This window comes from Pleurodeles waltl, chromosome 5, assembly GCF_031143425.1.
Source record: "Pleurodeles waltl isolate 20211129_DDA chromosome 5, aPleWal1.hap1.20221129, whole genome shotgun sequence".
Classification (NCBI taxonomy): domain Eukaryota; kingdom Metazoa; phylum Chordata; class Amphibia; order Caudata; family Salamandridae; genus Pleurodeles; species Pleurodeles waltl.
Genome location: NC_090444.1, coordinates 454,840,908 through 454,866,616, shown reverse-complemented (window position 1 = coordinate 454,866,616; position 25,709 = coordinate 454,840,908).

Here is a 25,709-nt window from a genome sequence, read left to right as displayed (position 1 = left end):
GAACTACTCAGGAGGCACATTGCATGCCGCCCCGCACAACCGGGATACCTGTTGCCTCACCTAGACGGCCGGCCTTAACGCAGTTCCTATATAGGAGGGTCTTGAGGTGGGCAGTAGAAAAAGCGGGGTACTAAGGGCAAAAAAATGGCGGGCACATCCGAGGCGAGATAAGGGCATGGCTATGGTGTGAAATGTGTCGAAGATATTGTAGCATGGTTGAGCCCTAACATGTGTTGTAACAGATGTCAAGAAATGGTGTGGTAATGCTTTACTTCTCGTCCATATAGGGACTGCGACACTATGGGAATGGGCCACTCCTTGGGCCAGAGCAGAACGCTGGGCCAAAGAGGGTGGCTGGAACCCAGGTTTCAGTAACATCAAACTCGAATGGTGATGGGCAACTCCTTGGGCCAGAGCAGAACGCCGGGCCAAAGAGGGTGGCTGGAAAACAGGTTTCAGTAACATCAAACTCACCTGGATGGGAACCCCAGGAATGAGATGGGCCATGTTGGAGACTAGAGTTGGCCAGCTGGTGGGAAAGAGAAGGTTTTTAAGGCTGACATTCTTGTAATCCGCCTGGGTTAACGACCTAGCTACTGGCAGGAGAGGTCCACTGTGGCAGGCCTTGACGCAGGGTCGGGCGAGAATTGCCGCCATGGTAGAAGGCTGGGAAATAACTTGTCTGAGATGATCCCAGGGGAAGTGTGGCTGGGAGCCAGGTCTCCTGCCATGAGTGAAATGTCCAGGCAGAGAATCAAACGGTCGGTACAATAATTGCGAATCAGCAGGGATTTGTTTTCATCAGACGTGGTACACCGGTCTGATGCGGGGGCGTATAATTCCTAAAAATACTAGAGACGCTGTCGGGATAGCAGCCTGTAATTAGCAAGTAAGGGAGGAGCACAGGTGGGGGGGCCTCGGTTATCGCGAGATGCCATCCCCGAGGCTTGGCGGAGTTACAGGGCGATCCTAAAGCTTCAAATTGATTAAAAGGCCTCCAGATGGTGATTCCTGGAGCCAAAAGCTATTCCTCAGGCTACTTGGAGCCTTTACGGCGGGGCCTGGGATGACGCGACGCGCTCCTTAATCCCGCAAGGGACAGTTGGAATCCTGAGCAACTGTGGAGACTGGCCGGGGTCTCGCTCTGACTTTAGAGGAGCATGACAAAATTGATAAAGTGGTAAACCACAATAAAGGAACGAGCTGTAAGATGCTAAGCACGTTGGTGCAGAGAACACCAGACGGAACAACTCTAGCTTTCTCAGGATGGGTGTCGGCTAATGTTTAAGAATCTCATCTCCGATACCGGGATCGCCCGTAAGCTAACCCAACCTGTGTAAATAATAAACTTGCGACATATTATACCCACAAACGTTGTCCTAGCATTTATTATGTTGCATGCATGATATTGTGGTAAACGCCAATTGCACACACCCTAAGGGACTAGGGTTAGCAGCGCTATGTTTTGGAAGTCAAGACTTCGTGCCCATCAATACTAGTTTTTAGCACAGTTTATACACTCATATTTCAGGTTATATGAAAGTTACGAAGAACGAGGTTCTATCACTATATATATTTCGGCATGAAGAGTATTTGAATATCGCCGAGTGCATTAGCATACTGTTAATCTTTTGAGCTTGTTATTTAAAATGTCCGCATTTCAATAAGGTTATTGGTATGTTGGTATGGGTCGCAGCATGCCATTACATGTCTCCGCAAACCACTAAACTTATTAGCATATCATTAATAATATCAGCAGATGAGCAAACGCAAGCTATCATGCACTGCATGAAGAAGAAGAAGGACAGACATCCAAGAAGTAATCCTCGAGTGCCCAGAGCAGAGGCTATTTCAGGAGAAACACTCGGGTCAGGAAAACAGCTTCTGAAGTTTACACACATTCTACATCTTGTATTGTGATATTATAATCACCAGTATCAAAGAAGGCGAAATTGTAGGACATCTCTGAATGCCCTGGGGAGGCAGACACCTACACCTTCACTACCACAAGCATTCATGTAGCAAGTGCTGCAACTTCTGCCCATGCAACACATTCACACACTAGTTTACTAATACAAAAGTAGTCTTTAGAAATGAGTGCACTGCTTCTTTCAATTGGTCACTGACATCTGAAACCTCACCTAAAAGTCTGTCAGCCTGAAGTGACGTTTTCTTACTTATTCGCTTTCAGCCACATGCATCCTTCCTTGATCCCTTGTGCAGCCTGTCATTCTTACAAAAAACATGAAAAGGAATCTTCACTGATCAGCTAATTGTCCACCCTCCCAAGTGACATCTTTAAGTCTGTCTGTTAATGGTGCTGTGGGAGAGCCTGACTTCACAACCTGCAAAGTGGGGCCTGAGCTTCCACTGGCACCTTTAATCCTCACGCTTCAACACTCATGAGTGAATTAAGGCAATTCTGGACAAATTACTTAAACTCCCCGTGGCAAAAATTGTAAATACACATGCGATTGAATTGCAAATACATGAAATGCACTGTCCCCTGCACAACCACTGCTGTTCCGTGCTCAATCTGGGTTTCACCCTATATCAGTGCTTAATTTGTATATAAAAAGGTGTCGGTGCCCAAAACCCTCCTCTTAAACACGCAGCTGCTACAATTAGATGTGTGAACACGGAATACTGAGGCGGCGTAATCCCGAAGCCATCCCGGGCCTCTTCAATCCATATAAAGCCACTCCCTGGCCCTTCAGCTCACTCTTGCAGCTTTCTACTTTCTCCCTTCGTGACGCTTTTTCGTTTTTCGATTCCTCCGTCTTTCCCATATGTGTCTTTTGCTCGCAGCAAATGTTTGAGGCAGAAGAATAAGCCCCGGCCCTCAAAAATAAGTGCCGGTGCTCAGCACCGGAAACAATGAATACAAATTAAGCACTGCCCTATATAATATAAATATAAGTATAACCAAAAATCAGCACTACACCAATGGGCAGCAAATGTTAATTGTAATAAAAACTACTGTCAGTATTTATGGGTCTGCACTCCCCTCCTTGATCTTTTAGGTGTTCATGATGCCATATCAGTGATTTTGAAAGTAGCTACTCTGTATGTTGCCTGCAAGTTCCACAGAACCCGAGACAACATGCATGGCTGGTGGACAAAGGGAAGGCAAACAAAAACAGTGTCATGACATATTGGTTTGGGTGGGGCTGGTGCTGCTCGTCCTTGACCAATGAAAATATATGACGAACGTTTAGGGCACGTCAGGGGTGTGGTCCGCATGCCCTGTATGGGATGTTTTACCCACATCTAACATGGCCGTGTCCTCAACTATCTCGTAATGCACTAAAATTGGAAAAGAAAACTTTGCAGTTTGCAGGAGGAATATTTTAACGCACCTTCTCCTCTGCATTTTTATTGGTGAGGATACCGGGATGTTGCCAAGTGATGGCCTCTTAACATGATCTGTGTTTCAGTTCTTTTACCTTTGAGCTCCAGTGATCAGGGTTTGCCTGCTGAGCCGATGTCAAAGCTGCCTCAAAGTTGGCCACGGTGGCGGTAGCTGTGGGTCTGCTTGAAAAATAAAGGGGAAGTGATCATGGGGAAGCAAAGGGCAAGGAGCCAAAGTGGCAGGATTGGAGAAGAAAAAAAATAAAATATGGCGCTTGTGAGAATGAAAACATCAGAGCTCAGGGGGGCTCTTAAACTAAGAAAAGAAAGTCCCTAAATTGTTCATAAATTGAGGTAGAGTGGAGGGTTACTGTACTTGCTCCCTGCTTTTGGGGAGTGGTAAAAACAGGAAGAAGCATGCCATATGCCTGCTATAGAAAAACGAGGATAAGGAGTAATGGAGCAACGTGGGAGCCAGCAAATGGCAAGCCTATAGGTGGGATAAGGCCCACAAAGCAGACACATCACGTCTAGAGCCAAGAACTAAAAAAAGGAGAAAACTACAAATAATACCACATGATATAGAACAGTATCATTGTGAGAAAAAAGACCTGGATGATTAACGAGGAAATGGATCCATGTGAATGTTGCCTATCCTGCAGGAGACTGAGAAAAGTGGTCCAAGAAATCCAGTAGACAAGAAAGGCAATGGACTCTACCCTGACATGCAAGTGGTTGCAGATTGTCATACCAATGATCATAAGCCCAAAAGGGTATTAACCAGTCCAAACGTCATCTCAAATAACGCTACTAACTGTTCTCATATTAGTAATGATACAATCCAGGAGGACTAAGGTCATATTATTAAAGAAACGTCAATACACTTCTCTGCATCCTAAACAGCCCAGGGAGCAAGAGTCAAAGAAGATGGTAAGATCACAGACTTTCAGTGCTTACGTGTTATTTTTGTGCTTTTTCCCTACCCGTGTCTGTTTACATTTGGCACTCTGCTTTTCTGCAAACTTGATATTTTAAACTGATATTTTGTTCTTCACATGTTTGGATGAATTTACATCTTAGTTTTCTGTAAACGTGGTCCTTTTAAACTGCTGCTTCTGTTCTGCCTGTGACTGTCTGAATTTACCTCTTTTCTAGCTGCAAACTTGGTACCATTAAACTGTTGTTTTTGTGCTACCTGTGACTGTATAAATGTCCCTCCTAGGTTTTCACAAAGACTGCATTAAGCCTCGCCATTCCTCCCCCCTTACAAGGTTTTTAAAAAGGTTAAATACTCATCCATGGCTAAACAGAGTGTGTTTAGAAGACTGCTTAATCTGCTCTGTGGTTTAAACTGTGCTTGGAAAGTGTGTGTAGCACTCGTTTGAAAAGTGACTAGTTTAAGTGCAAGAAAAACAGTATTTCAGTGGTTTAAAAATTGTCCCTAACCTGAAAAGTAGAACCTGGTAGCTAGAAATTGTGGATTGTGCTTGTCTGTATCCAAGGAGGTTCTGAATGGAGGAGCACCTCTCTGCCCCAGCAGCCTGAGAAAAAGGTCACTTGCCCCTTACATAAGTTTCTATTGGTTGCTGCATCTGTGGCTGTGATTGGTTGCTAGGGCTAGTATTTCCATTGGATGTAGGGTGTAGGGTTATAGTTCTGATTTGATGTTCAGGCTAGGGTTCTGATTGGCTACTAGGGCTAGGATTTCCACTAGAGTAAGGGTTTAGGGCTACAGTTTCAATTGGCAATCAGAGCCAGGGTTCTGATTGGCTACTAGAGCTAGGCTTTCCACTGGACTAAGGGTTTAGGCTTACAGTTCTGACTGGCCATCAGGGCTAGGGTTTTGATTGGCTACTAGGGCTAGGGTTCCTATAGAAATTAGGGCTTTGGTTTTGATTGGCTGTTAGGACCAGAGCTGTGGTTGGGTAGTAGAGCAAGGTCTCACATTGGCTCTAGGGTTTAGGGTTAGAAAGCTAATTGGTTAGGGCTGGTATTTAATTGGCCACTACGGCTATTTAAGCCTAGGGTTCAGGGCATCTCAGCTGGGCATGGACGCCAAGGGCAGAGACAACAAGGGCAGCTGCCCGTGTGGGCCTGTTTGGGACTGGGTGGGACTAGGCCAAAGATGCTGCTCAAATTTTCACTCACCAGCTACCACCTTAAGCCCTCCACATCCACAAATATCCATGCACAATATCAGCAAAGGCATTCTGCTCATACAACAGACACAAATCTCATACAGGTGTCTATGTCTCAACTACTACTACAAAACAACACAAACCACACCCATACACAATTCTACCACAATTACAACACTATGGCACCTTCATTCCATTACAAAACACGACTCTATTCCATACCACAAACACATCCACACATCACCAACACAACACAAAGCCACATTATACATAACTTTAATGCATCCAGACACACTCCCTCTTCATACAAAAAACCTGCTCTATCCTCTACTTCCTGCTAGCAGACCCCTTTTTCTCATGAGGAAACCTATACTCAGCTTTCCATCACACCATCCACCAACACCCTCCTTCTCTTTTTACCAATTACACACAACCACACAACCCTTACACTCTGCTCCCCCACACATATTACCTCTTCCAGTGATCAACTCTAACACACTCATAACTCTTGTCTACCCTCTTCTTCAGACCACATACACTCTTCTCCAAAATGCATCACCACCCCTGTACTATTCAAATACCACTCACCATCAGTAACTCACATACAAATCCTTTACAGAAACCACCATATCAATATCTTCTCTCACTACTCCACAAGAACAAAACATAACCCACCAGCATATCAAAATAACAGACACTTTCATAATACTTCCCATCACACCCACTTCCACCCTCATGACTACACAAATAATACAAACACTGAACCAACTTCACTCTTAAATTCTCAGGGATCACCAACACCCACCACAAACACCCCAACACACTAACATTCATTCACCCATCTCTCATCCATTGCACAATTTAGAGCCTTAGAATGTAACCCACATGCTCCACCACCACTCCGAACCCATATTCCTTCCACACTAAACAGACACAAAGAAACTAAACAACATGCCACTCTTCACAATTTCGCATCCCCAAGTATATTACACAGCAAGCATACTCTACAAAAATAACACAACTCACCATGTCACTTGCAACCATCATCTCCACCACTGATACACAGGTCCAACAAAAGGCCTTCTGAGCCTGCTGCATAAGGAACACAATATAGAAAAACAACACTATTATGACCCTCAGACAGTTAATATCAGCACTAATGACACACTTGCTACACATTCAAAATATATTGATCACTCTTCTACAAAACTAAATTACACCATCACCAAAACACAATCTCTAAACTGCCTACTTAGAAATGCTCGATCACTCTCTAAAAACAAGCATCACATCTACGACCTACTCACTGACACACAACCTGGCTTACTCTTCCTAACAGAATCATGGTTGGGAGGTGACATGGCCCCAGTGTTGCATTAAACCGCTCCTCCGGGCTATTAAACCATTACACAAAACCATATAGGCAAAAGGGGAGGTGGACTAGCTATTATATTCAAACAAGCAATAAATCTCAGCAAAACATATGACATCTCCATACAAGGCTATGAGGCCCTCCTCACCAGATTCAACCCTACAACAACTTCCTCCTGTAACTTGCTCCTCCTTTACAGACGGCCACCTAGCAATTCAACATTCCCAGATACATTTCTAGACACAGTTGAAAACCTTATAACAGGATATTCCAACCCCTGTATTCTTCAGCACCTAAACATTTGATTTGTTAAACCCAACATGCCCCATCCAAAATCTATCATCACTGGTCTACTCACATTGACCCTACTTCAGATTGTACACAATCCCAAACACATTGATGGTGACACCAAAGATGTCATTTTTGCAAACCCAGAACTAGTTACCATTCAAAGCATCACACCAGTCACATGGTCAGACCACCATTTGGTAACTTTCGAACATAAAACGCAACAAATCACTCCCAAGACCACCTTACATAAATCCACCTATTGACCATGGAACAAATGCAATTTTAATTACTTAGAAACACAACTAACAGCTAACAGAAGTCTAGACACAATACATTCTGTTAAAAAACTTTACAAGTGGCTACAGGAAGCTTTCAATATCCTAATACCACTCAGAAAAACAAAACATGACAAAAGAAAACAAGCACCTTGAAGAAAAACAGAACTTAAAAAGATAAAACAACAAATCAGAAGGCTGCAATGAATGTGGCTCGAAACAAGCAACATTCAAGACAAACTTCACCTACGCAAACTTAACAAAATATACAAATCATCAATCAAATGAAGCTAAAAAGGGTACTACTCAGACAGAATTCAAAATGCTTTATCTGCAAATTAAGACATTTATAAAATTCTCAATGAATTTCAAAAACCTAAATGCATGGAAGTAATTCATCCCATCACTCAATAATTCACAGACAAATTGGCAAATCATTATGCAACCAAGGCAGACACATTGAACTTTAAAGCAAAGGAAACCACCAGAACCAACCCATTGCCAAAAATCCCCTCAAAGAGTAAGCCAACCTAGCCTCTGCACTCCTTCAAACAAATATCAGAAAGTGAATTTATTGATCTGGTGAAAGCAAGCAGGCCTTCAAGCTGCCCTTCTGACCCTTGTCCACCACACATCTTCAAGAACATTCTTTTATCTACTTCTGCTGCCACATCAGCATGAAGAATCATCAATAATTATTTAACTACAGGAATCTTTCCTGTAGGCATATGTATGCCTTCCCTTAAAAAGGCATACAAATGCCTATTATTAAAGAAAACAAATCTGGATCTCCATGACCCCAACAACTAGAGACCAATTACAAATGGACCTTTCCAGGCAAACTGATAGAAAGAGCTGCTTTTGCTAAGATGCCACAATTTATTGAAGATAACTCCATACTTGCAAACTAGCAAACTGGATTCTGCCACGGAAGAGGCACTGAATCTGCACTCATTGCCATCTGGGATGAGCTTAAAATCACAATAGACCACAATAGAGTTGCTGCACTACTCCTCCTGGACCTCTCAGCTGCCTTTTACACAGTTTACCATGACACCCTAATACCAAGACTCTACGAAGCCGGCATAGAGGGGACTGCTCTCAACTGGATCACATCCTAACTTCAAAACAGAATAAATGTCATCCATACTCCCCCTTTTTCATCCAAACCTTACTTCACAAAAGCATAGGACCCTCAAGGCTCAATCATCTCACCAATCCTTTTCAACATCTACATGATGTCATTACTGGTAATGATCAATTAATTTCAACTCACATGCTCCAACTATGCAGATGACACACACATACTCCTTACACTGGAATTCCCCAAAGACATTGGAAACTCTCAAATCTTCAATTGCTTCAGAGCAGTTGATCAGTGAATGACATGAGCCATCTCAAACTGAATGCTTCCAAAATAGAAATACTCACATGTGGTGATTAGATAAATTATGACCCATTCTGCACCTGGCCTGATGTTCAGGAAACGCCTCCTAAAATATCTAAGGATGTAAGAAACCATGGAATTACCGTGGACTCAAAGTTAACAATGAATGCTGAAGTGGACAAATTAGCAAGCTCAAGCTTCATCACCATGAAAACTATGCAATGCATCTTCCCCCACCTTGAATTTCCACACAAGGTGCAGGCTACTATCTCTATTGTACTATCTTAACTGGATTACGCCAATGACCTCTACCATGGATCATTTCTATTTACTCTGAAAAAATACAACAACACATTCAGAACTCGGCTGCCAGACTACTCCTACATGTAAAGCCACAAGTCTACAACTCACCTCCCCTCAGGGCCCTACATTGGTTACCGGTTTCCAGAAGATCCACCTTCAAGCTGCTTTGTATCACCCACGAAGCAATACATGGAAAAGGACCGCTTTTCATTACAAAATACATTAAAAAAAGAAACCTCTACTCATGATTGGCACCCCCCATCAAAACACCACCATACAAGAAAAAGACAATAGGTGGTACAACTTTCTCTGTTCAAGCAGCCAAAGTATGGAATTCATTACCCCCAAATATAAGATCCACAGATAACTATCTGAGCTTCAGAAGACTACTCAAGAGTTTGCTCTTTCCTACATAACCACCATGCTCAAACAGCAATGGACTGCCTATCCCTATATATGTAAACATTTATAATTTAATTATATGTACATATCTAGATATGTGTATTTCTTTATACAGATAAGTATAATAACTATTTTGTCTTAAAATGTATACATTCTCCTGTTTTAACAAATGTATATTTTACTGATGGTTTACTGATATATATATTATGTATTTGTGTGTTTTTGTATGTGTGTATATAATTCTACGCTTAACATGTTCATTGTATAGATTCTATATAAGTTGTTTGATTGGATGCTTAAGAGTCTCTGTTTTTATTTTATCTGTTACAATAGATAAATATTATCATAACTGTTTATATACAAGCATTTCCCTATTGAAATATTGAGAAAAGATGAAATGTTGTTATAAAAGTACACAAATAAATTATCTTCAAATACTGCAACTCTTAAAAGTCTGAGGTGGTCATTCCAACCCTGGCGGTCAATGTTAAAGCGGCTTCCAAACCGCAAACAGGCTGGCGGGAAAGAAAATGGAATTCCGACCCTGGCGGAAACCGCCAACAGCGACCGCCATATCAACACACCGTCCGCCACGGCGGTACAAACAAACAGCGCGGCGGTCACCGCCAACAGACAGGCGGGAGACAATGTACCGCCCACTGTATCACAACTTACCAATCCGCCACCTTTTCCGGGGCGGTAGCCCCGCCGATAAAAACACGGCGGAAACAGCCATTTCGAAGGGAAAACGCTCACCTCCATACAGCCCACAAGGAATCAGGACAGCATGGAACCCGAACTCCACATACTCCCAGCGATAGTGTACCTGCTCCTCCACCAGGAGCTCGAACGCCGGCGCAGAAGACAACGGTGAGTACTGCACCTATGACACAGGGGATGGGGGATGGGAAATTATCACGGGTACACACATACGCGACACACCCACCCTCACCCTCACCCACTACAACACACACATCAATGCATAGCAACACATCAGAGTGACACCCTCCAAACCCCCTGGAAGAATGCAAAGACAAAAGGAAATGATTCTAAACATTTGAATATATTCTATTACTGCCAAAAAAATATATATACACATCAAAAACTCTTATATACATAAATGTACAAGTCCAAGCATTGTAGCAGGCATTGTTCGTGGACCACTGGGCCCAAATCACATGGGCAAAGCCCACACAGGATACCTGACTCCAACGGAGAGAACACTGCAGGGGCATCAGATAGCAAAACTACAGGCACCTCAGGGGGAAGGGAAGGGGGGCACCTCAGCCAGATGAGTGCACGACGCCAGATCCACGAGGGGCCTCCATGCCCACTGTTCAATCCTGGGGAGTGCAAAGCCACGGTCTCACAAGTCCAGACAGTGGGTGGGCTGCCCACTGTTCAATCCTGGGGAGTGCAAAGCCACAGTCTCACAAGTCCAGACAGTGGGTGGGCTGCCCACTGTTCAATCCTGGGGAGTGCAAAGCCACAGTCTCACAAGTCCAGACAGTGGGTGGGCTGCCCACTGTTCAATCCTGGGGAGTGCAAAGCCACAGTCTCACAAGTCCAGACAGTGGGTGGGCTGCCCACTGTTACATCCTGGGGAGTGCAAAGCCACAATCTTACAAGTGGATAACAGTCTCCACTGGTTCTGGAGGGGGCCTGGTGCCCAGAGTGCTTCGTGCAGCCCTGCCCGACACAGATGCGGGCCAGCCCCTGCCGCTCATGGGCCAGCGGTGCTTGAGATGAAAGGCCCAGTGCAGCGGTGCTTGAGACGGCGGTGCCCAGTTCAGCGGTGCTTGAGATGAAGGGCCCAGTGCAGCGGTGCTTGAGACGGCGGTGCCCAGTACAACGGGGCTTGAGATGAAGGGCCCAGTTCAGCGGTGCTTGAGATGAAGGGCCCAGTTCAGCGGTGCTTGAGATGAAGGGCCCAGTTCAGCAGTGCTTGAGATGAAGGGCCCAGTGCAGCGGTGCTTGAGACGGCGGTGCCCAGTTCAGCGGTGCTTGAGATGAAGGGCCCAGTGCAGCGGTGCTTGAGACGGCGGTGCCCAGTTCAGCGGTGCTTGAGATGAAGGGCCCAGTTCAGCGGATCCGGCCATGGCGGGGAGGTCATTTGCCACCTGTCCTGTGGCTGGCGGGCCCTCCTGCCCATCTGTCCTACGGCTGGCGGGGCCCTCCTGGGCAGCTGTCCTACGGCTGGCGGGCCCTCCTGGGCAGCTGTGCCGGGCCTGTTGGTGGCCTCCTGCCCACCTGGGATGGGGCTGGCGGGGCCCTCCTGGCCAGCTGGGCTGATGGCGGTGTTGTCGGGCCTGCTGCCCTTCCCAGCCTTCCCTGATCGCCTGTGGCCCTTCCCCACCTTGGGCGGTATGCCAGCTGTCTCCACACTTCCTGCCGGAGCCATGGTAGGGGTTTTAGTCCCTGGTGTTTTCCCCCTCTCGCGCCGGCCACTGCCTATCTTTGGATGTTTCTCCGGGGGTGGGCTGCCCATGCCTTGGCTTCATACCGAACTGGCTGCCCTGGAGGGTGGGGCACTCCACAGTCCATGGCAGACTGTGATGACAGGGGCCGGTTTTGTCGTGGCTGAGGTGCTGACTGTAGTCCTATGACATGGACGGGGTGGGGGAGTTGGGGGAAAGAGGTTGAGTTTGGACAGGAAAAACTTTTTAGGAGCAGTGGGACGGGTAGGTGTAGTGTGTATGGGAGTGGAGGAAGAGGTTGTGGTTGTAGGAGTTGTAAGTTTTGTGTCTTTGGGTGCAGGTGCTTGGGCTGGAGACTGTCGTGAGGTGGATGGCTGTTGGGTGGGTGGCTGCCTGCGTTTGTGTATCTTGGAAGAGGGGGTCACAGACACATTGGGAGAGGACACAGGGGACGTGTAAATGGCAGTGGGGGTGGTGACTGCACGTGTGCGGGGTGTTTTGGTGTGTGTGCTGCTGAGGGACGTAGTGGCTGAAGATGTTGTGCATGCAGGTGTGAGTGGAGATGTGACAGGGAGGGAGGAGGGAGACGAGGAGGAGGGGGACACAGTGGAGGCAGTGGGTGTTGGTATGTCTGTATGTGGATGTTGCTTGGGTGAATGCCTGTGTGATGTGTGGTGCTTATGTTTGCCTGAGCTTCCCTTGGGTGTTGAGGTGTGTGCAGGCTGGTCTGATGGTGTGTCTGGGATAGGCAGAGGTACAGGTGATCGGGTATGGGTGGAGGAAGTTGGAGGGGGGAGGCTAGAGACAGGGACAATGGCTGCCATCAGTGCTGAGGCCAGAGTCTGGAACGATTGCTGAAGGGCAGCCTGACCAGAATGAATGCCCTCCAGGTATGCATTACTCTGGTGCACCTTCCTTTCTACACCCTGGATGGCATTCAAAATGGTAGACTGCCCAACAGTGAGCGTCCTCAGGAGGTCAATGACTTCCTCACTGAGGGCAGCAGGGGTGACTGGGGCAGGGCCTGAGGTGCCTGGGGCGAAGGAGATGCCCACCTTCCTGGGTGAGAGGGCACGGGCCAAACGCTGAGGGGCTGCTGGGAGGGCGGCGCTGGTGCGGTGGGTGGCGGCTGTACCTGTTGTTGTGGGGGGCACAGATGTTGCCGCCACCACAAGGGAGCTCCCTTCAGAGAACGAGTCGGTGTCACTGATGTCTGCCCGAGTCCCCGCTGTGGAGCTCCCCTCGCCCTCTGTCCCACTGGTGAATTCGGAGTCCATTGCATGGCCCTCCATGGCCATGTGGGATGCAGCTCCCTCGTGCTCCGATGCCACTTCTCCTCCGCCTGATTATGCTAATGCACACATGAACAGGAAGACCGCAAAAAAGGGGGGTGGGGGAGAAAATAAAGACATGTTGAGTGCATGCATTGGCGACACCGTTGGCGGACAGGACAGACACAGAAGCCCCCTGCACTACGCCGCGCACTTGGGGTCGACTATTCAATCTGTGGGACATGGCCTACAAGCCTATGGACGACATCTGCACACATAGATGACACAGGGCCATGAATAGCTGTACTAGGCACCCTACAGAGGTAGGGTGCGGGGGCACAGGGCCATGCCTTACGGAGGGGCCTAGCCTACAGAAATCGCGCTGGCCTAGGGATACCCACAGCCCTCCTCCCCCACCCAGACACCTCCACTGCGCGCAAAGTCAGCAGAATGTTGTACTCACCCCCTTGTGTCTGCTGTGATGTCCTCACGCGCCCATCCAAATCGGGGTAGGCCACCGCCAGGATCCGGGACATCAGGGGGGTCAAAGTCCGACTGGCACACCTCCCACGTTGGGAGGCCAACCCCAGCTGAGCCTCCGCCGTCTTCCTGCTCCAGCGGCGGATGTCCTCCCATCTCCTCCGGCAGTGGGTGCCCAGTCTGTGGTGGACCCCCAGGGTCCGGACGTCCTTGGCGATGGCACGCCAAATATCGATCTTCTGATGGGTGCTGACCTATGTGAAATGTATAGGGGGAGAAAAATAGTCATCACCTTCTGCATATTCAATGTGAGTGGCCCCCCATCCCTACCCTTGCCATGTGGCACATGCTCTCACCGTCGTTTGATGCATGCTTCAGTCGCTCCCCTCCCCACCATCTTTCATCCACCCCACTCAACACAGGCATTGCCCATAAAGCATGCTCCCTCAGTACTAACCTGTTGGTCTGGAGGACCGTAGAGTAGCTCGTACTGGGGGAGGACCCCATCCACAAGTTTCTCCAACTCCTAAGCTGTAAATGCAGGGGCCCTTTCCCCAGTCGCATGAGCCATTGTCTCTTCCAGACCGAGGTCACAGCAGCACTTGCAGTGTAGGTCCTCTCCTGTCGAAGATCAGGTATCGAGTGATTAAGCAGATAGAAAATGGCGGTCACGCCCGCGGCGGTGCGTACCGCGACCGCCGGCGCACATTGTCATTGGCTCATGAGACCCATAGGGTTCAATGTTAACCAATGCTGCTTTGCGCCGCGGTCTTTGACCGCCTACCGCCACGGTGTGCCACATCAGCGCATTTACCTCACATCCCATTGTCGCACTTCACAGGTCAGGCAGCTGCCATTTCAGGGGCCCACATGGCTTACTTTTTACTGCGTCACACATACCTAGGCCTTGCATCAACACTCATACAAAGCATTCATTGGAGTGAGAATCGTGTTATGTGCAAGCTGTGGTTACGTACCTGTGGGTTTATTGACTCTGTGCTCGCTGTTGTCCTTTATAGGCACCGTCCGCTGGGACATGCGAGGAGATGGCGGAATCTTCCTGTGTACAGACCGCTGGTGGACCTGTTGACAATGGAGGAAAGACATGTCATACTGACATACAGGCTTGACCGTGCCACTATTCATGAATTGTGTGCCCAGCTGGAGCCAGACCTGATGTCACCAATCCGCCAGCCCACAGGGATCCCCCCTCTAGTGCAGGTGCTGTCAGTGCTCCATTTCCTTGTAAGTGGGTCATTTCAAACAACAGTGGCCATAGCATCAGGGATGTCCCTGCCTAAGTTTTCCAAGGTGTTGTCCAGAGTGTTGTCTGCCCTGCTGAAACACATGCGCAGCTACATCTTTTTCCCTGAGGTGGGGGATTTGGCTACAGTGAAGGGTGATTTCTATGCCCTTGGACATATCCCCAACATCATAGATGCTCCTGAAGGCCAGGTTCAGGTGCCTCCATATGACAGGTGGATCCCTATTCTACTCACCAAAGAAGGTGTGTCAGATCATCGTGGCCTGCTGTATGCTTCACAACCTGGCTTTGCGACGACAGGTGCCTTTTCTGCAGGAGGATGGTCCAGATGGTGGTGTTGTAGCAGCTGTGGAGCCTGTGGAGAGTGAAGACGAGGAAGCCGAAGAAGACGACATAGACAACAGGAACACAGTAATACAGCAGTATTTCCAATGACACACAGGTAAGAATACACACCGGCATATTACATATACTTAAACACGACTACCTCTCTACTGTCTGTCCTTTTCCTCCAGTGTATGGTAACTGAGTTGTGACTTTCCCTTCCAAATTCAAAGATGTGGGACCCACTGCGTGACATCTGCTTTGTTTTCCCATGAACTACAGCTGTGTGACATTGGTATGTTGGCATCACAATGTAAATAAGCATTTTGGCATGTTAATGTCTAATACATTTGTTCAAAATCACAGCCAGACTCCTGATTGTTTTGTGCAATAACTGTGTTTATTACAGTGCTCTATATTGGTGGGTGGTTGCAAATCGGTGAGGGGTGATGGTGGAGGATTGTCCATGGCAGAGTCCATGGCTGAGTCCAGACTATTTGTATCACAGGTGCATTGTCCAACTGCCTGTGGAAAGTGGAGCAGGGGCAGTTTAAGGATGGACAGGGTGACAATGTGGGACAGTGGGATGACAATCAGGGAGGTATCCTTTCCTGGCGGGGGTCTTGGCATCTTACTCTGTCTTCTTCCTGGATCTCAGGGCCCGCTTGCGGGGTGGTTCTCCTTTTGCAGGGGGTGGGGTGCTGGTGGCCTGTTGGTCCTGTGGCGGGGCCTCCTGTCCACTAGCGCCGGCAGAGGTGGTAGGCAGTTCTTGGTCCATGCTAGTGTCAGGGGCCCTTTGTGGTGCCACAGTGTCCCGCAATGTGGTGACTATCAGATTCAGAGCCCCTACAATGGTGCCCAGGGCGGAACTGATGGTTCGTAGTTCCTCCCTGAACCCCAAATACTGTTCCTCCTGCAGGAGCTGGATCTCCTGAAACCTGGCCAGTACCGTCGCCATCGTCTCCTGGGAATGATGGTAGGCTCCCATGATGGAGGAGAGGGCCTCGTGGAGAGTGGGTTCCCTGGGCCTGTCCCCCCCCTGTCACACAGCAGCCCTCCCAGTTCCCCTGTTTCCCTGGGCCTCTGTCCCTTGGACCGTGTGCCCACTACCACTGCCCCCAGGTCCCTGTTGTTGTTGGGGTGGTGGGTTAACCTGGGTGCCCTGTAGTGGTGGACACACCACTGATTGACGTGTCCTGGGGACAGAGGTATGGGCCCGCTGGGGGGGTGCTGTGCTGGTGTTCCCAAAGGGGGGAAGGTCTGCTTTGGCCTGTGGCTGTCTGAGGGGAACCGACTGTCCCGAGCTCCCCGATGGGCTGGGCTGGTCATCTAGATCCAGGTCGACAGAGGTGCTGTCATCACTGTGGGCCTCTTCTGGGGGTGGAGTGGACATTTGTGGACCCTCCTGCGCGGTGACGTGGCGTTCGGGTCCTACAGGGGTATAAAGGGATGGTTATTGCATCTGTGTGTGCCATAGCGTGCAATGGGTGGGTGCCCGTGTACCCCAGTGCTTGCATTCCTGTGTGGGGGCTTTTGTGATGGTGGTTTGGGGGGGATGGGGATGTGCAGTGGGCATGCTTTGGTGATGGGTGTCCATGCTTTGTGGTCGCATGCAGGGCTTGCGGTTGGGATGGGTGGGTTGTGATGGTGAGACATTTGCAAGGAGTAGGTGTGATGGGGGTGATGGGGTGGGTGGGGGTATGAGTTGGCATGCTGGTGGGGTGGGGGGGATGAAGTAGTGAAGATGAGACTTACCAGAGTCCATTCCTCCAGATACTCCTGCGAGGCCCTCAGGGTGCAGGATCGCCAAGACCTGCTCCTCCTATGTTGTAAATTCTGGGGGAGGAGGTGGTGGACCGCCGCCAGTCCGCTGAACCGCGATGTTGTGCCTGGATACCATTGAACGCACCTTCCCCCGTAGGTCGTTCCACCGCTTCCTGATGTCGTCCCTATTTCTTGGGTGCTGTCCCACAGCATTGACCCTGTCGACTATTCTGCTCCATAGCTCCATCTTCCTGGCAATGGAGGTGTGCTGCACCTGTGTTCCGAAGAGCTGTGGCTCTACCCGTACGATTTCCTCCACCATGACCCTGAGTTCATCCTCAGAAAACCTGGGGTGTCTTTGCGGTGCCATGGGGTGGTGTGGGTGATGTGTGGGGTGGATTGTGTGGTGCTAAGTGTGGTGATGTGTATTGGTGTGTTGTGTGAAGTGCGTGGTAATATTGCTGGGTGAATGTAATATGCGCGTCTGGGTGCTCGGATATCTATTTCTCAGTGCGTGGTACCGTTTCTCTAGGAGTGGAGGTTTGTGGGTGATGTGGGTGTGTGTTTTATATTTAATTGGGTGTGTGGGTGTGGTGTGTGTATGTGTCTCAGGTGTGTGTATTTCAAATTGTCCAATGTGGCTGTGTTTAGTAAGAGTGTGTGTATTTTGAGCGCGGCGGTGTGTACCGCCAATGGAATACCGCGGTTGAAAGACCGCCGCGTGGATTCGTGTGTCGTGATAGTGTGGGCGTATTTCTGTTGGCGTGACGGTGGAGGTTTGGTCATCGCCAGTTTATCGCTGACCTTTGGTGTGGCGGACTTTTGTGGATGTCTGTATTTTGGCGGTTTGCCTGTTGTGGGTCAGAATGACCGTGGCGGTTTACCGCGGCCGCTGCGGTGTGGTGGCGGTCTTCTGACAGCGGTAAGAGGCTTTTACCGCCGATGTTGGAATGGCCGCCTGAGTGTCTGATTCAGAAAGGTAAACTTAGACCAAAGTCTAAGTTTAGACCAAAAGCCTCAGTTTAGAGCTAAAGTCTAACTTTACTCGTAGTAAAGTTAGACTTTCGGTGTAAGTTTAGAATTTTGGTCTAAACTTAGACCAAAAATCTAAAGTTAGACCAAAAGTGTAACTTCACTCATAGTAAAGTTACACTTTTGGTCTAAACCTATATGTTTGGTATAAGTTTTCCTTTGTGAATCGGACCCAAAGTATATACGATATGACTTAAATCTAAATTTATTATATTCCTTACACATATATTCCCTTACTATCTAATCAAGTATCTATGTATTTATTACTCTCTCAAAAGCTTTACTCTGTCTCACCATCACCCTCTAACTCTAGTAATCGATCCTCTATCTCCACTCTCTGACTCATCCCAATCCTGTTATACTACTATGATCTCCAAAATAACCCTTATAGACTCCTACCTCCTCTAACCCTTCTGGCTCAACCCAAACCTCAGTTTACTACTATGATCTCCCAAACAATCCTACTAAATTCTCCCTCATTTATCTCTCCTTTAACTCATCCAACCCCTATTTTACTACTATTATCTACCCAATCCCTTTCTACAGACACTTCCCTCCTTCATTTCTCCTTTACTCATCCCAAACCTCATATTGCTACTATGATCTCCCAATTAACACTTCTGGATTCTTCCCTCTTCTATACCTCCATTATTCCACTCAATACAGCTAACAGACTCATGCACTCCGCTCAAATTACCTCCCTATACTAATACTAATAATGTACTCATATTCCGCTATACTAACCAACCACTAATCATTTTGGGTTCCGCAGTGGCATGCTACGTGCCAAAAAGCACTTCAACGCCTCGTCAGGGGTAGTGAGCATTATATAAATACAATTACAATTACACAAAATGTATCTAATGTACCTACACAGAGATGCTGCAGAAAAGAAGTAATCTACTGACAGAGACCAATGTATACTACCCATGGCAGCTTTGTCAAAGGAATATCATTATTGAGGCCATAAATACAAATTTTGAATCAGAACACGCATTGTTGTTCTTTCAAAAATAAAAATTGTGTCACATCCTGGATAATGACTGATAAGGTGGGTTTGACCACTACAGCCCATGTCAAGTCATCTGCAGTATATTTAGGGGCATATTTATACTCCGTTTGCGCCGAATTAGCGTCGTTTTTTTCGACGCAAATTCGGCGCAAAACTAACGCCATATTTATACTTTGGCGTTAGACGCGTCTAGCGCCAAAGTATGGGCAAATAGCGTCATTTTTTTGCGTGAACGCCTTCCTTGCGTTAATGAGATGCAAGGAAGGCGTTCCCGTCTAAAAAAATGACGGCGACGCAAATGCGTCGTATTTATACTCCCGGGCAAAAATCACGCCCGGGAGTGGTCGGGTCAAAAAACCCCGCATTTGCGCCACTTTTTAACGCCTGGGTCAGGGTAGGCGTTAAGGGGCCTGTGGGCTCAAAATGAGCCCACAGGTGCCCTCCCCTGCCCCCAGGGACCCCCCCTGTCACCCTTGCCCACCCCAGGAGGACACCCAAGGTTGGAGGGACCCATCCCAGGGACATTCAGGTAAGTTCAGGTAAGTATAATTTTTATTTATTTTTTATTTTTTGGGTGGCATAGGGGGGCCTTATTTGTGCCCCCCTACATGCCACTATGCCCAATGACCATGCCCAGGGGACATAAGTCCCCTGGGCATGGTCATTGGGCAAGGGGGCATGACTCCTGTCTTTACTAAGACAGGAGTCATGTAAATGGCGTCTGGACGTCGTTTACAATGGCGCAAATCGGGTTAAGACGATTTTTTTGCGTCAACCTGACTTGCGCCATTTTTAAGACGCCCTAACGCCATTTTTCCCTACGCCGGCGCTGCCTGGTGTACGTGTTTTTTTTCCACGCACACCAGGCAGCGCCGGTCTGCTTGCGCCGGCTAACGCCATTCAATAAATACGGTGCCCGCATGGCGCTTCAGAATGGCGTTAGCCGGCGCAAAATTTTTTGACGCTAAACTGCGTTAGCGGAGTTTAGCGTCAAAAAGTATAAATACGGGCCTTAGTGTATAGATAATGGCCCGTATTTATACTTTTTGATGCTAAACTGCGCTAACGCAGTTTAGCGTCAAAAAATTTTGCACCGGCTAACGCCATTCTGAAGCACCATGCGGGCGCCGTATTTATTGAATGGCGTTAGCCGGCGCAAGCAGACCGGCGCTGCCTGGTGTGCGTGGAAAAAAACCACGTACACCAGGCAGCTCCGGCGTTGGGAAAAATGGCGTTAGGGCGTCTTAAAAATGGCGCAAGTCAGGTTGATGCTAAAAAATCGTCTTAACCCGATTTGCGCCATTTTAAGCGACGCCCAGACGCCATTTACATGACTCCTGTCTTAGTAAAGACAGGAGTCATGCCCCCTTGCCCAATGGCCATGCCCAGGGGACTTATGTCCCCTGGGCATGGTCATTGGGCATAGTGGCATGTAGGGGGGCACAAATAAGGCCCCCCTATGCCACCCAAAAAAAATAAAAAAATAAGAAATTTATACTTACCTGAACTTACCTGAATGTCCCTGGGATGGGTCCCTCCATCCTTGGGTGTCCTCCTGGGGTGGGCAAGGGTGGCAGGGGGGGTCCCTGGGGGCAGGGGAGGGCACCTGTGGGCTCATTTTGAGCCCACAGGCCCCTTAACGCCTACCCTGACCCAGGCGTTAAAAAGTGGCGCAAATGCGGGGTTTTTTGACCCGACCACTCCCGGGCGTGATTTTTGCCTGGTTGTATAAATACGACGCATTTGCGTCGCCGTCATTTTTTTAGACGGGAACGCCTTCCTTGCATCTCATTAACGCAAGGAAGGCGTTCACGCAAAAAAATGACGCTATTTGCCCATACTTTGGCGCTAGATGCGTCTAACGCCAAAGTATAAATATGCCGTTAGTTTTGCGCCGAATTTGCGTCGAAAAAAACGACGCTAATTCGGCGCAAACGGAGTATAAATATGCCCCAATGTGCCTTCATCTTAGTCAAAGTCTGTGGTTGCTTATGATCCCATTTAGAGGGGACCTGGCCTTACAACCATACAATTCAGGCTAAACTGTTCCTATTAGAGCAATACAAAGACTGATTTGCATATTGCTAGTTCCTGTTGAGGTAGCATGGTGGACAAAAGGAAATGGATTAGATTGCAGCAAAGTGTAATAGCCAGCGGCTGGAATTAATTCAAGCAATGCAGGATCACTTTTATAATTTTCTCAGTGCAACTCCCTAAGAGCAATCTTTATGCCCAGACATGGGCCCTGTGCTCACTGTGCCAGAGGCCTCAAAGTTCACTTCAATGAGAGACCCAAAATAACCAAACACTGGTCTGAGATTGCTTATGTTCCCATTTAGAGTGGACCTAGCCAAAGTCAGGGTGGACTGTTCCTATTGGAGCAGAAACAAGACTAAGGGCCTGATTTAAATGTTAGCAGTAATGGTCCCGCCGTCGACTTTTCAACTGTAAACCCACCCGCAGCTGTAACAGTCCGTCTGCAGTATTTAGATGTTGGTGGTCCCGTAGGTGAAAGACCACATTCGAACCACCGTCTTTCCCAAGAAATACCAGCCACATCGACAGCGGGAAAGGAACAAAGGGGATGCCAGCGGGACTGCAGCCAGCTTTTCCACTGTGTAGATTTAGATATGCCTTACTGCCAAGGAAAAATTGTCTGTCTGAACTCCACTCCTTAGTTGAAAGATTGGTGGAGAAAGGAGGTGATAACCCACCTTTTTACCACTCTCCCCCATCTTCAACTGGACACAACTGGACAACCAACACCTGCCATCGCTGCTGCCACCAACATATGGAGAAAACACAACTGACTACAAGGTAGGAATGCCGCATTGACTGGGTACGTTGGGTGGGCACTGCCCAGGAGATCTACTGGAGACATTTACATGTCACAGTAATTTTTTTAAATCACTGTGACATGCATGTGTCTGGGACATGCATGGGTCAGACACGGGTGGGGCACACTGGTACACAACACATATCGCACATGTCATTATGGTGCCAGTATCCATCAGCAAGTCAATGCTAGCACCACAATGATGGTCCATTCACACCTGTCAACTGTGTCCATGTGTGCACATTGTCAGGAGACCCATACCTGTCATATTTTGCTGTGAGTTGTGTGTGTGAGTCAGTACATGTATATGCCTATGTGATGCAATTAGCTGGGTGAGGTGCAGGTGTGTGTGAATGTGTGTGTGTAGTTGTGTTGTTTGCTGTGGTTGTGTGGTGTGTAGGTGCAGTGTCAATGGTGTGTGTATGTTGTGTCATGTTTGTGTGTCAATGTGTGTTTTCCGCTTGTACAGGTTGTAGTGTGACAGACTGGCAATGGATAATTGTGTGTATGTCTTGTGTATTGTGTAGTGCGGGGTGCACCTATGGCTAAGGGACAGTGTGTGTGTGTGTCACTTACCTTCCTTCCATAGCCTCTGCCATTGCATGAAGTACTTTGAGTCCTGCTGCCATCTCCCTCTGTCAGCGAACTGCAGCCAGTACACCGCTTGCAGGAGTGTTACATCTTAATACGGCAGATGGAACAAAGCTGACTTGATGGTCTTCTCAGCCATCAGCAAACTGCCGCCAATACACCGCCTGCAGGACTGCTACATCTAAATACAGTGGCCATCAAATCGGAACACCGCCGACTTGATGGCCCGCCACTGACACGGCTTGCCGGTAATACCGCCAAGATCTATATCAGGCCCCTAATTTTCATATGGATAGTTCCATGATGGTCAAGAAAAAGATGGACTGGCTGTGGCCCATAATAATTACCAATAACTGTGATTAATTCAAGAAATCAGTTTCCTCAGGGTCACTGCTATGCCTAGATTTGGGGTCCATTCTCATTTTGCCATGGAATTCACACTGTGCCCTAATAATGAGACTTAAACGGATTGCATGTGCTTCTATTCATTGGGGACCAGGCCTGGCAGTTTGGGATGAGCTATTCCTATGGGAGTAGGACCAACAATGAATTGAATATAGTCTGTGGGGGCATCGTGGGTAAAAAAACAATGGACTGGATTACTGGTAAAAGTAATTACTAGGATAGGAGATTAATCAACCAATCCAATATCACTTTTTTTAAGTCTGAATATCTAATGGAATACCCTTCTGGTGGCTGTGAGCGTGAAGGGCAGTTCTGGCACTGCAGTTGAGAGCAGCTTCTCAAAACATGCAGCTTTAAAATGCTTCCTCCTTTTCAGTCTTTGTAGGACTTCATGCAATCTAATCTCTCAACACCCTTTCAAACATCTTTGACCCAGTTCTCTTCCTCATTCACTATGTACCCTACTCCTCTCACTCATTTAACATTTGCCTTCTTTACTCTCATTAATTTCTTCAATCCTACACTGTGTGCCTTTGATTCACATACTTCCTGGATCTTTCACCACTTTTCGATGCAGCCTGCACCTCTGTCTCAAGGCCATCTTTCATTTATCATGTATTCTCTCAATCTAAACCACTGCTTGCTCCTCTATGCAATGTTTCCCATTTTCATTCTTTGTGCATAATGTTCCCCTCACGTCTCTTGTACTTCTGCCTTGATGCCTTGTCCGGGGGTCAACTCCGTCACCTGGGATGCACCTTACTCTTTTCTCTTATCTAGTATGCACTTTGGCAAACTCTCCTAATCTGTTACGTGTCCAGCCTACTTGCTCACCCTCCTTGTACCTCTGTCTTTCAGTCATTAATGTTGTGAGGAAGTATCTCTCATAAAGCTTCCTCCTTGGTCTTATGCTTTCATCTATTCCTTCTCTTGTTAACTTGAGTCTTTGTCTTCTCACTCATTTCTTTTCTGCCTCTGTCCCTTCAGTCCTACTTCTTGTGGCTTGTTCTTCCACATCTCACTTTTGCCTCATATTATTCTACAAAGGATTTATGCCTTGGCTCACCCCATTCCTCATCTCATTACTATATTCTTTTTCTTACAGGTCCTCAAAGCTGGATTATGTTGTGTGCTACTGTTCCTCTTTCACCTCTGATGCACCTTGGTCTCTAACCATCTTCCGCCTCAGTACACTGTCCCTTTTGTGCTACCCATCCCACCCCGCTTACACCCTACTACCTCACCTCTCTTTTCTCATCACCCTCACTCTTCTATTTTTATTGCCAATTCCTATTAACTCTCATCTACTGCTTTTCTTGTGACTCAACCCTTAAGCCTTCTCAGTCAAAAGCCTTCTTGAGTCTCGGCCCTCACTTCTCAATCACCTTGTGGCTTAGACCATCAGCATACTTGTGTGTCAGTTCCCACACACCAAACATCATGTGCCTCAGCATCTACCCTTGTTATGCTTCACTAACCTTCACTCGTATTCGTTATTCCATTCAGCTTGTCTCCACACCCATGACCCTAATCCATCTTGTGATTTCCTTTCTCCTTTCATTTGAGACGTGATATCCTCAATATCTATAATACCTTGCTCTTGCCTCATGACTATTTTGGCATGCCCTCACCCATCATTATCGTGTCTCATCTGCACATCTGGCCTGTTTGTGCATTGGTCCTCAGCCATTCTTGTGTCCTGTCGCCAGCCCTCAATTTCACATGCCTCACTTCCAGGCCTGTTTGGTCATAGCATCACAACTCTTCTTGTACATCTTTTCCGTCTATTTTATTTAAAAAAATTCAAGCATTTCCATATATTTTTTTGTATATGATACAGAAAATCTATTAAAATTATGCGTGTTTTCTACTACACCTCAGTTCTGACCCGTTACCCACAACCATGTTGTACTTAGCACCACATCCTTCTTGTGTTAAGGGTTCCACATCCCCCATACACCTTTCCCCTTCAATTCCTCCTGTATCTTTTTTCATCTATCCTCACAATATAATCAGAATGTACGCTGCATATCTTTCTTGTGCTATGTGCCCTGCCATCCTGTACATTGAGAAAATGGTAAGAGGCTTCACTACACAAGAATGACGATTTTTTTAAGTTGATATTTTATGTGCCTCATCCCCTACCATACTGTTGTCAGTTTCACTGCTGGGAGGATGTGTGATGGAGGCTAGGAAAGCTGTCCCAGCTCAACCTCATGCTTCTAAAGAAAGCCAACAGTGAAACTGATGACAGGACAGCAAGGAAATGACAGCTAGTGACATGGCACAAGATAGATGTGCTACATTACCTTGTCATCTTGATGACAGTATCCCTTATTGGTTGGTGTTGTGGGTAAATGGAAGCTGGAAAGGGCTAGAGAGCCACTTCTAGCCTTTTCGTTTTCTAGCTTTTCAGCCCCTCCAGCATCTGTCTAAAAGGTTATCAACTTACTATATGCAGATGGGTACACAACGGTGAGAGACTATGGGTACCGCCAACCCCCTATACACCCACTAGCATCTTGTGATCCTTATTTGTGTGGTGGGCTGGGGTATTTAGAGGAACTGTAGGTGGGGTATTTAGAGGAACTGTAGGTCACGCTACCCAGCTCTTTCTACCACTGCTCCAAAAAATGACTGATCGAGGAAATAGAGATCAGAGGTGGGGGAGCAGGAAACAATCTCTGGCCCTCCCTTTCATATTCCCACTTTCTGGTTTATTTTTGTAGGTGGTGGAGAAAGTGAGCTAGTGGGAGGGAGGTTGATTGTGGTTTGCTAGAGCTTACTATTCTCA